The sequence below is a fragment of the Phocoena sinus genome, chromosome 9, assembly GCF_008692025.1.
Source record: "Phocoena sinus isolate mPhoSin1 chromosome 9, mPhoSin1.pri, whole genome shotgun sequence".
NCBI classification, from domain to species: Eukaryota; Metazoa; Chordata; class Mammalia; order Artiodactyla; family Phocoenidae; genus Phocoena; species Phocoena sinus.
The window spans coordinates 67,821,055-67,836,661 of NC_045771.1; the positions used below are offsets into that span (position 1 = coordinate 67,821,055).

General features: G+C 34.3%; 1 protein-coding gene across 6 annotated transcripts in view; it reads right to left on the reverse strand.

Annotated features, from left to right (window-relative positions):
* The window catches only part of DGKB (diacylglycerol kinase beta), a 648,598-nt gene that overhangs the window by 171,400 nt on the left and 461,591 nt on the right, over positions 1 to 15,607 (reverse strand). The gene's annotated exons all lie outside the window — the stretch shown is intronic.

Consider the following 15,607-nt stretch of genomic DNA (forward strand, 5'->3'; position numbering starts at 1 on the left):
CTATGTAAATTGAATAATGATATGCAAGAAGAAATTATTCTTGACTTCAATCTTAAACCATGCACAAAAATCAATTTCATTTAAAAGTCAAACAAGTAAAGCTTCTTCAAAATAATACAGGAGACGTTAAAAAGATTTTTAAAAAACTGCTGATAAAAAGCAATAATCAAAAAGGAATAAATTAATACACTAAACTTCAATAAAATCAAATCAAGATGTTCTGATTTTCAAAAGGCATCATTAATAAAGAGGTAAGCCATACAGTGGGAGAATATATTTGCAACCTATAGAACCAACAAAAGACTCTAGTTCTTTCAAATACAAATACATAGTGAGCTAGCTAGATCGACCCAATAAGAAATAGGCAAGAGACTAGAGGATATCCAAATAGCCTGGTCACATAATACAGTACTCCACATCATTAGTCAATCAGTAATATGCATATTTAAAACACAATAAACCAGAATGGCCAGATTAAAAAGACTCATCATACAAAGTGTTGGTGAGGATACAGAGCCAATTGGAAGCCTTGCCTGCTGACTGGAGTGTAAATTAGTAAAACCACTTTTAACAGTATCTACTAAAGCTGAATATACACATACCCTATGATCCAGCAATTTTCATTTCTTAGTCTATACCCAGAAGAAATACATATCCACATCAAAAGACCTGTGCAATAATGTTCATAGCATTTATAATAGCTGCACACTGGAAAAAAGCTGTATACTAATATAATGAATACACTTGAATAAAGAAAATAGAAATTAAAGAGCTAGACGTAAATGAATATATGCTACATGATTCTATTTATATAAAATTTAAAAACTGGCAAAACTTATTGTTTTAGAAGCCAGGATACTGAGGAGGACATGGGCTTGGTGGGTAGAGTTCTGTGGGGTTGCTAATATTTTAATTCTTGATCTGGAAGAGTAGCTACATAGATGTGATCGCTTGTCAAAATTCACCAACTGTACAACTATGATGTGTACAGTTCTCTGTACAAATGTTATAGTTCAGTAAAGTGTTCAGGTTTTTAAAAAGGATAACACATAGTAAGGCAGGGAGTAGGGAGTGGGAGAGGACATTCTAGGTAAGTGGTCAGGGAAACCTTTTCCCAGGGGAGCATATTTTATCAGCAATCTGAAAGAAGCGAGGATGAAGCCACGTGAAACTATGTGAAGATCTAAGGTAAGAATATTCCAGGCAGAGGGAGTATCAGTGCAAAGGCTCTGAGATGGTACCACGCTTGGTATATGCAATGAGCATCAAAAAGGTCAATTTGGCTTGAGTGGAGGAAGTGAGAAGGAGATGGTCACAGATCAGATTGGCTGGGCACATATTAAACTACTGAATGAGTAACTTATGTGCATATTGACACTTCTGGTCTTAACATGATGTTCTTTGTTATCTGTCCATTAAATATACATAGCACATTGTAAAATGATTTTAAAAACCCTATCTACTAACCTTAGAAAAACAGATTTAAAAGGAGGGTAATAAATGTGCTCAATTTAAGAGCTTATTCCTGTTTCATTCAATCTTTAAAGCTTTGTCCATCCTACACAATTCCTAATGAAGACAGAAACCATCAGTTAATCAAGAAAATAGCTAGATTGAGAAAAAAAGTGTTGATAAAAGCATAATCTGCTCATTCACTGATCATTTATGGAAAAAAGGATTATATGCACATTTTATACACACATATGAAGGGTTTGTATAGAGATAATGCTAGATTTAAGACCCGACACCAGTAATAATGGAAACAGAAAAGCAGAAAATCATTCTTTAAAGGGACATATTATTCTTGGGATGCGCAGGCTCAGTGGCCATGGCTCACGGGCCCAGCCGCTCCGCGGCATGTGGGATCTTCCCTGACCGGGGCACGAACCCGTGTCCCCTGCTTCGGCAGGCGGACTCTCAACCACTGCGCCACCAGGGAAGCCCGGGACATATTATTCTTAAGGACAATTTATACTAGGGTAGTCCAAGATCAGGCAATGACATCTGAGACAACCGAAACTTATTCTGAGGGCAAAAGAATATGAACAACAATTATACTTTCTACATTTTAAGAGAACCTACACATCCCACACTCCAACTCTGTGAGAATTTTTCCTTTTTTTTTTTTTTTTTGCAGTACGCGGGCCTCTCACTGTTGTGGCCTCTCTCGTTGCGGAGCCCAGGCTCCGGACGCACAGGCTCAGCGGCCATGGCCCACGGGCATAGCTGCTCCGCGGCATGTGGGATCTTCCCGGACCGGGGCACGAACCCGTGTCCCCTGCATCGGCAGGCGGACTCTCAACCACTGCGCCACCAGGGAAGCCCCGAGAATTTTTCCTTTTTAATTTAAAAATACTAGTGTCAACAGTACCAACAACGGTAAAACAACACATGCAAGAACAATAAAAATTCAAAGTCTTGAGACCATACAAAGAGCTTCCCTGAGAATTGTGAATGGCCTGCAATGAGATTATACCCCTTCTGCCTAGAAAGAGTTGTTCAAAAGCAGGAGGCTTTAAAGAAAATCACAAAACTCCGACTTTCCCCTTCTTACTGAGTCTATGTTAAAGGGCCGTAAAACTTGTTGACAGTTCTTGCCACATCTATTGGCACACAGTACCGGGTTGACAAGAGTTTTGCAGCCTAGCTGGGGCCCATGACCTGTCCCCTGTACTCTCTTAGAATTTATTTTCACCCCAGCAGGCAGCACCTCACAACATCGGTAATTTGTCAGGCAGCTTGTACTCTCCAGTACAGCCTACTTAACAGGGGGCTCTTATAAACATCTCTGTGAATCATGAGTAATGCCGCCAGGAGGGAAACCGAAATTTAAGAGCAGTGAGTACAACCTGAATTGATGGCTCAGGTGACTTGGTCTTGGCTGCAAAATCAATGGGGAGTGGTCGTGGGGGAATTTGCTTATTTGGTTCCCAGGGAATCAGTACCGTGGCCACCACAATCTTAAGATCTATGTGAGAAAGTGAGAGATGGAAGGTGTGCCACCAAAGGGAGTACAGAAAGCAAACAATGTGTTCCATGATTCACCATGAGGAAGAGAGGAATGAATGAGCAGATGAGGCACCAAGAAACTAAGCAGCATAAACAAAATATGTCAATCATCCCAACACCTGGAAAGAGTGAACTGTATTTTAATCAACTTTCATTGGCACAAATATTTTAATAGGAATTGCCGCTTTCCTGGGAAAGGATGATAAATAACTGTTTTAATTCAAAGTTGGATCACAACGCAGTCAGTACTATACTCCTCATCGGATCTCATTTAAAGATTTTGAGTACTGAGAATTCTACTATTTAACCATAAAATAGTTTCTCAGGAAAGGAAAAATTTGTCATAATCTGAAGTAAGAGTCTTATTTATAATTCTGTGGAGTCAGGATTAATTCTTAGAAGGGCTATTTTTTCCATAGCTGGAGAATGACCCCTTAACCTTTGCCTCCTCACTTGCAAATGTGGGCCAAATATTAGAAGTGCTTCACATATTCTAGTGTGATAGCTTTGTGAATATCCTTAAGTTGATGAAATAAATATAAGACATCTTACATTTCTATAGTAAATTATTTGAAATGTGTTAAGATCCACAAATCACTCTATAAGGTAAAAAAAAATTCCGAAAAGATTATTTTCACTTACATACAGGTTAGGAAACAGACTTTGCCAAGTTAATACTTGGTCTGAGGTCACAGACTTCTTTCTCTTTTCACCATAGAACTTATTATAACCATATTCTTTTTTTTTTTTTTTTTTTATTATTATTTTTTTTTAACCATATTCTTATAGTCCAGAAAACTAAAAACTAAAGCCTATCTCTAAGAAATCCACTGGCCTACAATGTTCACGTCAAAAGTCTTTTCCCTCAGGGGCGGCTGACTTGAAAAAAAAGTAAGAGGCAGACAGCCTGGATTGGGAGAGAATTCTGTGTAAGACAATTGGTGTGATATTATTTTGCTTGGTTTTTTTCTTGCCATGGAATATAACTTCTTTTTATCATACACCTCATGGGAAGACATAAAACCAAAAAAGAAAAAAGTCAATACAGTATAGTCAACAACACGGTACTATAAACTTCAAAGTTGCTAAGAAATTAGATCTTAATTATTTTTCACACAAAAAAGAAATGATAATTGTGTGACATGATAGAGGTTTAGCTAACACGATGGTGGTGATCATACTGCAAAATATAAATGCATCAAATCAACACATTGTACAACTTAAATTTACCCAAGTTTTATGTCAATTATATCTCAACTTTAAAAATGAGAAAAAGAAATGTCAATACTGTCTTGGTACACAATTTTCCTACACACCTCCAGAAGCTACTGTCTTCTGGTCCATAAGTAGGTGTAAATGTGCTACAAGGATCGATCAAGAGTGAGCTGTTCAGCTGCTTTAGCAGGGTCACTCTGGGATGGGCTTTCTCATCTGAAGGAGGAAGAGTAACGGAATCTGAAGAAAGCATTATTCCCAAAGGATGACACGCAACGGAAAAAAAGGAAAGGAAGACAGAATGAAGAATTCCCTTCTACCTATTTTCATCTCTTTTTTCCCTTGAAAAATGGGATAATGATTTGTATTTTAGAGAATACTTTGTTCTATCACACTTTTCTCTACTGCTATTAAAACAAAAATAAAATTCCCCTTCCTTTCCTAAAACAATGCTTTGGTTCCCCTGGTTTTCTTTCTGATTGGGGCTTTCCAAAATAAATTGTGTTCAAGTGATGCTTTGCTTCCATGCATCATTTTGATATCTGCATGTCTATATGTTTTTCCCCATAAGTGAAGTCGGTATATATACACACCTGCACAGATACACACTCACACACACAAACTCTGTCACAGCATATGCGTGATCAAGGCATTTTATCTGAGTACTCACTAGTAAATACACTCTTCTATAAAGTCTGCCAGAGGTATTTAAAATGTCAGATTTTTTAAAAATTTAATTCAATTTTTATGCCTAAACTAACACATTTATTTCATTTTTTTGGTTTGCAATTTTGGATAACTTAACTTCTTGGCTTGCAATGGAAATTAAATTTCAGTATCTACCATAAACAAAATATTCATTCCCTTCCTCAAGAATGAAAACACCTATTATAATTCCTTGTTAATTCCTAACTTTTGGATGAACATTTGGATGAAGAGTTTACAAAGATTACATATATAAAATATTCAGAAACCAAACAGCAAAAATAAAAATGAAACCAAAAAAAGCAATAGAAATCTAAAATAGTTTATCTTAACAAAACAAAAAAGATGAAGACCTATATAATCCCTCTAGAAAAAACAGGTTTCATTAATAAAAAGGACAGAAAATATATTAATGAAGAATTATAAAATAATACCTAACTACAAAATTGTACAAAACCTCATATTCAACCTTTGACTCAAAATAGCATTGTTAATATGTCAGCATATTTTAGTTACATACGTTTAAAGTGAGACATACAGATTAACTCATTTCCTAGCTCTGAGAGTTCTTCAAATCCTACACATGTTTAAATTTGATTCAATTACTATCTTTAAAAAATCAAACAGCATCTTTCATACTTTTATACTGAATAAAAGATGCATTGACTCCTTGCTTCCCACTAAGCTCACCAGATATCCTGTACTTCAGTCTTAGTGAGTTTGCCTGGATGATGTTAAGACTACAATATAAGAACTCTTTGGAAGGAAATGTTTATCATCAAGTATAGCAGGCTTGGCAAAACCATCCATGATTAATATATTATTTTATTTCTGCTCAATTACTTACCAGATTTAAGATGAGTTAAGGTATTTACTTGCATGTAACCATGGGTAGGCTTATTTCACAGCACCAACATGTTCAAATATGAGGTGATATGGCTTAGACCTATTTTCTATTGAAGCCACATTTTTGTGCATATGAATTTGCTTTTAATTTTGAAATGACATTTAGTCACAAATCCCATGAACCTTTCTTGCAGTAAATTTAAAAATGGAATGTTCTTTGATATTGGTTGATTTTCTACCTCTTACTATTCTAAAAAGATATTCTGAAAATGTGAATGACACTTAGTAAGAAAATGTATGATGTAATATTTTGGATGGAGAAGTATGCATTTTCAAACAACAGTAGGGAAGAAGTCAGTATGCTAAGGGCTTTAACTATCCGAACAGACGCGGATTTAAATCATTGTACATAAAAGGATTCTTAAATACTTTTTGTTATTCGATATTAAAAAAATGTTTGTTTCATTCACAGAAATTGAGTTCTACAAATAGCAGCTGATTCTTTCATTAAATCAGAACCAAACTGCTAATTTCATTATTAATGGTTAGCTTTGACATGTTTAAAAAGGGTAGAAGATACTTAATAGACTTGTCTTCGACCTTGAAATGAACAACTGTTCAGGGAAATGGAATTGTTCAAAGATACATTTTCTTTCTGCCAATCTGTGAAATGTAATCATTCTCTTAATGAATCTCTCAATGAGTAGCACTCGTTCAGAACTTGAACAGGTAAAATATAATGATAATGGGAGCAGCTTTATAAATACAAGGATAAAATGAGGTTGCTATTTTATACCATATTACGGGATGATTAGAATAACAGTGCAGCATTCATCAGGCATTTGAACTTTCTCAAAAAAGCTCCCTGGGGGCTCATTTAAATTAGTTATGTTTATCTATAGAGATTTTTAGTCTTATTTCAAATGACTGTCACCTTACAACGCTCAAGCCTCAATCTTTAGCTTACTCTAATTAATAGCTGTACTGTACAGTAGCCAATAGACATTGTTTTAGATACTGCCTAAAACAGACACTACCCCCCCCCCCCCCAGTTTATAAATCTACAATTTATCAAAGGAAGACCAATATAACTATTTTTATTAAACCAGGGGAATAATTATTCAGTTTGGAGGGAATGGTGGTCTATATGAATCTCTATCAATTTCCACAAGAACAGAGTTGGCTGGATACTGTCCAAGAAGCTATCATTTCTTTGTTAACTAGCTCTATACAATAAAAGACTGTATGTGTAAATACTAAATTCATGGCAATGGAACTCTAGTGGTTAGTTGTTTTGGTTAACTTAAAGGCACATACAGCTCAAAGATAATTAAGTAGATGGTGGGATTTGATTTTTTCAAGAAAAAAGTCTCTTTGCTCTCTGCTGGACGCACCTGGAAGCCTTTGGTAGTAAGACAAATGAGTGCAAGGAGTACCGGGTGCTAGACTGTGGTGTTTTCATTACATCCATTAAGGTAACCAGAAAAAAAAAAAGACATAAATAAAGAGGGGTAAAATAAAAGTTCAATATCTCTCCTGGCATGACACGAAATCTCTAAATAAGAAATCACTCCAAAAGTTGGTGCAATTAAAGTTTCATTCTCAATAAGATTATAGTTTTCCTTGGCTATTTTCTATCTTGATGGAAAAGAAAACATGGTTTTTAATACAAATAGAAAAAAATACAATCATGACTTATATTTAACAATTTATGTAGCTGATTTCATGTTTTTTTTTTTTTTTTTTTGGTGGAACGCGGGCCTCTCACTGTTGTGGCCTCTCCCGTTGCGGAGCATAGGCTCCGGACGCGCAGGCTCAGCGGCCATGGCTCACGGGCACAGCAGCTCCACGGCATGTGGGATCTTCCCAGACCGGGGCACGAACCCGTGTCCCCTGCATCGGCAGGCGGACTCTCAACCACTGCGCCACCAGGGAAGCCCCTGATTTCATGTTTTTTGATAGTTCTTTCATGTTTACTCTTTAAAAAAAAATCCTCCCTAAATTATTTTCATATGTCCTGATTACAGGAAAATTATTTTAACTTCCCTGGGACACACCTATTACCTGAGCTCCAAACCATTACCCTCAATTGACAAAGTTACTACAGGGTTTTATATTTAGGACACTTCTGTGACAGCCCTCATATTTGGAAACTTCATGTGAGTACTATTTGAAAGATGCTCTACAAGTGTTAATTAGTTGAGGCCTATATAATCAGCCAATATTTATTTAACTTGGAAATATGTTTTATATTTCTACCATGCATAGGTTAAATTTACTAAAAATTATAATGCAGTTTTAGCCTGTGTAAATGACCTGCCATTATCTTCAAAAGACTCAGAATTGGATATTATGTTGGATTGGATATTACAGAAACAAGTAAGATGGTTGTTTTATCACTGATATTAGACATCAGCATCATAGAGAAAATGACCCATTAAAGCATTTCTATTTTACATCTTTCTCTGAAATTACAATTAAAATCAATAGTTACAAATGCAGAAGAGTCTCAGAATAGTATTAGCATTTTGAAAATAAAGAAGGTATTCTGCCTCAGAAGTCAGAGAAGGTTAACAGATGAGCCTTAATTTAAAACCTCAAGTAAACAAATTCCTTTCCTTCTTCCCTTGCATCTATTAAATCGATTGCCAAAGCATATATTTTTCAAAATGCAACTGCTACTAAAAACTCATTTTTTTTTCAAGTTTTCCCAGATTCATTAGGCGAAAGCAAGCGGCTCCTTGTTCTGTCATTCCTACCTACCTGTTCTTTGAACTTTCTCCATTTCCTTAACTTCAATTTGCTTTCAAGAATAAACCTTTGATTTCAATGATCTCATTCACATATTAGAAAACACCACTTTCCTGTTTAAATGATTACTTACTTACTATATTATATCCAAAATGATCTCGTGGCCTTACCAATTTCACTATAAGAAGTTGAGAATTGTACTGCACGTCAGATTTTGTTTCTAGAATTATACTGTATGTCAGATTTTGAAAATTTGACTGTTGAACATGGGGTATTTGTCAATAATCCCAGCCACAGAATGGTATTCTATATAGCTCCAGAAGGAATATAAGAATATTCTGAAGACTGTCATCTGTTTTGTTACTAAAATATTAATTTATTCATATTTATGGTTTCTGTTTTCAAATTTCCAGGAGGCTAGCAGTTTCTGTGAAGTCTTTATAGTGTCATGACAAATAGAAATTTCATAAATGCTTCATCAAAATATATATGGTTTTATAGGACAACTAGGCCAAATATAAGAGTACATGATCTTATATTTTGAAAATGTATTTTTATTTTTACGTACAAGAAAAATGTCTTGTATTTTCTAATTTCTTTTTACTTCTGTTTTATAAACTTTAAAGGCATGCCTTTTGTAAAAAAAAAAAGAGAGAGAGAGAGAGCTATCACATTAAGATATCCAGGTTATGATGCAATCTTCAAATGCAAACAGAAATTTTGATATTTAGATAGCTTTAACAAGTACTTGCTATTATTTGCATTATCTAGTCCTGGAAAATTTCAAGGAAGGTAGTTTAAAAACATACAATTAGAAATTCATTTTGAGACATCTCCTTAAAGGTTACTAGATAACAAATGTTTGGATCTATGTATTTTCAACTAATGCAATTATCATGGTATTAGTATATGCATATATTTCTGTAAAATGCAACATCTCAAATGCCATGATCTTTTCTCAACAATTTTAACTTCCAGGTATAATAATGTAACATGAAATCCTTTTCTTGCTTCTAAATTTAATTGATTTAATCACTGAATTTAAATGCTTGGAAATTGTTCTGCTTGCTGGTGTCTGAATGCCAAATACATTATCTACAGTTCTAAGATGAATGTTGCAGTTATATTTAGACAACTTAAAACACTGCCTTCTAAATTACCCTAAATAACCCAGAGAAATGTCTAGAAAAATTGATAGTAGTGCATGACAAATATCCATTACCACCAACTTTCAGGTAAGTATAACTTAAAAAAGGAGTAGAAAGTGTTAGACTTACTATTTAAATGCTCTTTGTGTAATTTTCCAGGCAATAGAATGGACAGCACACATAAGTTAATCTCAGCTCTTCCAGAACTCACAATCTCCATTTCAAAGATGAAGACCTTGAAGCCAATAACCTGATTTTTCTTCAGCGGCAAAAGACATTCATCTTTGGCCAAGTTTTCATAGACATCAACTCATTTGTTCTCTTTGATCAGTTTGGCTTGGATTGACCTCTTTTTTCTTCCTACTTCTTCAGAGTTTTCAAAACAATAAAGTCATTTGATATAGACAGAGTCCTTGACAGTCAATCAGATCTATAGTCTCTCCCCTGTAGCTCCTAAAAAGAATCAGGATTTTAATCTTCCCCAGTACAGAGCACAGACATCAAATAAGGTGGGGTAGGGGTATGTGCAGTGTAAGCTTCTTTGGGGGGAACTTATACATAGTACATTTTATGCAAGATAATGAAGAATAAAAATAATGTGTTCACTAAGTATTCAAAATTGGGGCTATGCAAATTATACAAAGTGGTGGAATCTGTACTATTAGCCTAGTGGTGTTTTCTATACTTTAGCCTTTCTGGTCCCACCGTCACAATTTTTTCCATATCCATGCACTCCTCTATTATTTTTTAGTTTTGGCTTTTACTCCATATTTACTTCAACAAATTTATTTCAAAAATAAAATTATTTAAAATTACAAACTAAGAAAAAAGCATTCCTTACCATAAAGAGAAAACAACTGCAATAGTACATATAAAAACTGTCATACTTTAAAATATTCATCTGGGTACTGCTTAAAGTAGCTCAATTTTCCATCAGTGTAGTGTATACTACACTTTGAGAAATTCTGCCCAAAGAAAAGAATTTTCATTGGTAAATGGGAATTAAATCACTGAAAATTGCATGGACAATATCATGTTAATTAGTTTTCAAAATAAACTTTTCTATCTGTATCCTTATGTGGAGTAGACATGCACCCAGTTAATAAGGTTTCAAGCAGGAAGTCCAGCTGCTCCCGACAGTACCGCCCTTAGCTTCTGGCAAATGTTTGAAATTCTACGGCTTGAATGTAATTACTTTTGCTCAGTGGCTTTCAAATTTTTTGAAGCAGTCAACCTTTTCTGTTTTTCAAATGAAGCAATATTTTTAAGACCAGTAAATTAAAGAGAAAATTAGAATTTTATTTGTGCAAATATATTTTACACGTTTAAATTGCTAACACTTGTGATATAGTCAATCTATGAGAATAACAGAGTTATTTGATAAGGATAGTTGCAGTGTTATAGGTATCCTATTTTTCAATGATCTCTGCAGTTTGTTTTTATTGTATGATACTGGAAATATCCTGATCCAGATAGATATGTAATCATAAATGATACGAACTTTTTACATCTCACTTGGCAGTCCTGCACCATTCTGCATTCATTACTGGAAAATGGTATAGCTGGACTTGTATCATCAAAGCTTAAAACCATTAGAATGCCTAAAAACTGCTCGTATTACTTGAGAGGTCCTCGCTGTCAAAAAGCACGTTCACAGGTGTACTTTTAATATAGTTTTTCAACTTAGTTAATACAAATTTACTTGCTGTTTGCCTCAGATGTTAACTAGAAGTTTCAATTAGTCAAATTTACCTTATTCTGCATATTTAGCTGAAACTTTGTTTCAATTTTATCACTGGTTCTTTACCAGGAGTTGTGAGCATGTTTATATCCTACATCTCTGTTAAAAGTGCATTTGATATACAAACTAGTACAAGTCTGTTATTTTGGGGAGCTAGTTAACTAATGCAATTTTTTATGAGCAAAAACTTTTCTAAGGAGTGATTTCCATTTTCATAAAAAACATTAGTATTGTCACCTTGTTTTCACTTCCATTGATTGTTATGCACTCTTTATTGCTTGTGTCAAACAAAAGTACCTGAGCTTGCAGGCCTTTTAATTCCTCGTGATTCACATACACTGTGGTGGTAATGTTCCCCTTGGTACATCATGGAATATACAAAGATGTATTTTAAAACGAGCATTGCAGAGCTACAGACTTTGCAATTAATGTCATAGTTACTGAGTTGTTTTTTATTTAGATGTGTGTATGTTTACAAACATATGTGTGGAAAGGTATAACTATCATTTTATCCATCTATCTATGGATCAATACACCCATCAGGAAGAAGAAGAGGAGGTGGAACCGGAGGAGGAAAGGAAGTTATTTTTCTTTTTTTTTCTTTTTTTTTTGCGGTACGTGGGCCTCTCACTGATGTGGCCGCTCCCATTGCGGAGCACAGGCTCCGGACGCGCAGGCTCAGCGGCCATGGCTCATGGGCCCAGCCGCTCCGCGGCATGTGGGATCCTCCCTGACTGGGGCACGAACCCGTGTCCCCTGCATCGGCAGGCGGACTCTCAACCACTGCGCCACCAGGGAAGCCCAGGAAGTTATTTTTGTCTGGTAACACAATTTGATGATTTGGGAATTGTCAGTATGACAAAATGTTTTTATAGAACACACTTTACAGTGTTTTTATTATAGGTTTTTATGTTATTGTTCCAAAATATGACAGAAATCAATTTAAACCAAGTTTTTACAGAACCTCTGAAGAACTGCAGTCATAGCTCAATGGAACACAGTTTGAAAAATAATGGTTTATCTGAAGGCTTTTATTTCTTTTAAAATGCAAATACCTCTACTTTCACCTGCAATCAGTCATTTATATATTAATGTGAACAAATTTATTAGATATCTTTCTGAGACTTGGATTTAATGCAGAAGAAGAGGAGGCAAAGATTAACTCAGCAACTGAAAGAAATGGGAAAGACTGAATATTAAGGCTAAGAGCACTGAAGATCTAATTTGCCTACTTTACAATTTTGCTTAAAGACCATGACATCTACATATGATACACTCATTTTTATTTCCAAAAGAAGTAAAACAAAACAGACAACAACAAAAACAAAAGAAAAAGACAAACCCACAAAGGAAGTGTCTGAATTAGATGAATGTATGTGTATGTTTCAGAACTGCATCTGTTTTAGAGTATTTTGCTAAAACAATAATGTAATTAAATTAATTACTTATAATTTTGATCAACTCGAATTAAATCAACTGTAAAATTTCCAAGCAGTGAATTTATTAATTGAAGATACTCTGATCTTATGTGTGAATGTCCTCAAAGATTGCAAGCAAAAAAATTGTGCAGGAGTTCCAGTTTATGTAGGGCGAAGTATAAATGAGTATGTAATGCTCCAAACCTGATCTTGTACCTTTGATCTATGACATTTTTTAAATTAAAACAAACTTGTAAACTTTTTTCTTAACTTAAATCCTTCTACTAAATTAAAAAAATTATCTTTACTTCAAGAATCTATAGTTAGGTATGCTTCCCCCATTCTCTCCACCACCAAAAGCTTTCTAAAGTTTATGGAAACAAGCATCCATTCTAATATAGTAAACATTCAGTTTAAACTTCAAATTTTTTACAGAGCTATATCAGAAAAGTTGCTAGTTAATATTTCAAGAAAGTACAACTTAAAAAGAAGAAATTTACATTATTAATTTGTTCATTTATTTACTTATATTTTTCCAAGAGTGAAGTTACTAATTTGAATCTGGGTTAAGAAAAGTTGTTGGACTAGAATTACAGTTTCTGTTATTTCATTCTAAAGGCCATACCTGTAACCATTCTGTGTAAATCTGAAAATATATTTAGATTTAAAATACTGATTGACCCTTACATTTAATACTATTGTCTTTGTGTCAAGAAATTGAAAACAAGATCAAATGATAGAAACATTTACCCATTTCAGGAAGGGATACATGCAGATATTTTAAGTAGTAAATTTCTTTCATTTCTGATTATTAAGTGTAACATTTAAGAATTAACAGAATAAATGTGAAATCAAAACTCTGAAGCATTTTGATATACTTTTAGCTATTTTGTTGTAAAATATATCAAAATGAAAAAAATCTTGATAAAATTAATAAAAGACTGATTAACACAGAAGTCTTTTTAAAATATTCAGCTGATAAAGTCATTTTAAGCATTCAATTACACTGATCTTGAAATAAAACTAAATCCAAACTTACAAGCATAGTTGGTTTAGAGAGGGAAATAAAAGTTGAGCCAAATCAATTATAAAGCATGCTTTTGTTATTACTCATACAATGACCTTCAAAAACTCTGATTTCTAATGCTTTTCCCAATCTCTGTACTGAGAAAAACGTATCCCTAAGTCACAAACCCTGTAGGTTCTCACTTCATTCCTCCTTCTTTCCCAAGTTTATGGAAACTTGGTCCCAATAGTTTCATAGTACAAAGCAAGAAGACAGAATGGGAAGAGAGACCTTTTCCTAGGGTTATGGGCACCGACAGTCTATACAATACTTCTGGCTGATTTGTGTGTGCTTCATTCCAAACGTGTATTCCTTAGCATACAAAGGGGGATGAGTGAGACCAACAGACAGCATGTCTGCAGTAGCTCCACAGTATACAGGCACTTGTCCTGGTGGAGCACAGCCATGAGTTTTACAAACTTTAGCATCTCCTTGGGCTAACACAGTTGGCGGCTGAGCGCTGAGAATCAATTCAGATACATATCTGAAACGTCTACATGCAAAGGACATACCAAGTATTAATAGGCAGGGACCAAACAGAAAAATAAACCTAGAATTATCATTTTATATATATAATATATGTAAAACTATTTTTTAACTATATGGACTATATTACTATATGTACTCATTGCTTCCTTAGGGATAGAAGCAGAGATTTTTTAGGTTTGGTCTTAGTATGGTCCTTGAACTAATTTTTAAACTTAGAAAATTTTCAGGAATCTTTATAGAAATCTGCATTTACATTTAAATATAAATGCATTATTAATGTCAATAAATCCTAGAAATTAGTAATTATACCTAATTTCTCTCATTTAAAATTCATATAGCACAAGCCTACTCATTTTTTCTACGTACTTCTTCAAAAAACCATTTTCCTCCATGTTTTCATACAGTTATATTCGTTCTGAATAGAAAGCATCTTAATTAATTTGGTATAACTTTCTTGCATTAAATTACACAACTCTTCAGGATTTGCCTCTTTAGGATCACCCATACATTTAGTGAGCATCAAAACCTTCTGTTATTGGCAGGCTGTAGTAAGCACTTCTTTCAAGAGGATACTTAATACTTCCTCTGTCAATCTTTTTTCACCTTCATGGTCACCAAGTGCCATCTAACAGAAGTCACCGCCAAAACATAAAGCTATTTCCTACCACCGCCAAGCCTATCAACCATCCTCACATTTTATTTTCTTTATTTAAAAAAATATTTATTTTTATTGAGCCCATAAGGCTGTGATCTCTTCATATTTTGCCTTTGCTACACTGAGCTGAGCCAATACGTTTTCTTGGCCATCTGAATGCCATCAAAGGTATTAGATAGATTCTGGAAGGTTAAAAAAAATAGTATGGATACTATACATAAATTGGGGCATGATCAATTATTATAATACCAAAAGATTATAATAACAATTTGGTGTCTTTGTTTGTACAGTCTATCAACAAGAATTAGTTGTCATGTCCCAATGTGAAGTGTAATTCAATGGAGTTGAAAACTGATCCATAGTTATTCTACCCTATTTTGTTAGTCCTTTGCCCTTTGTTTCCCAGGTATTCTACTTTTTACTCAATTTCTGGAAAACTAGAAGCAGATAACCAAAACTGATCGTGGGATATTTTAAAATGCCATTATATATAATATTTAGGACAACAGTTTCATGTAAGATAGCTTCCTAATCATAGCCTGACTGAAGAAAGCCAAAAATAAA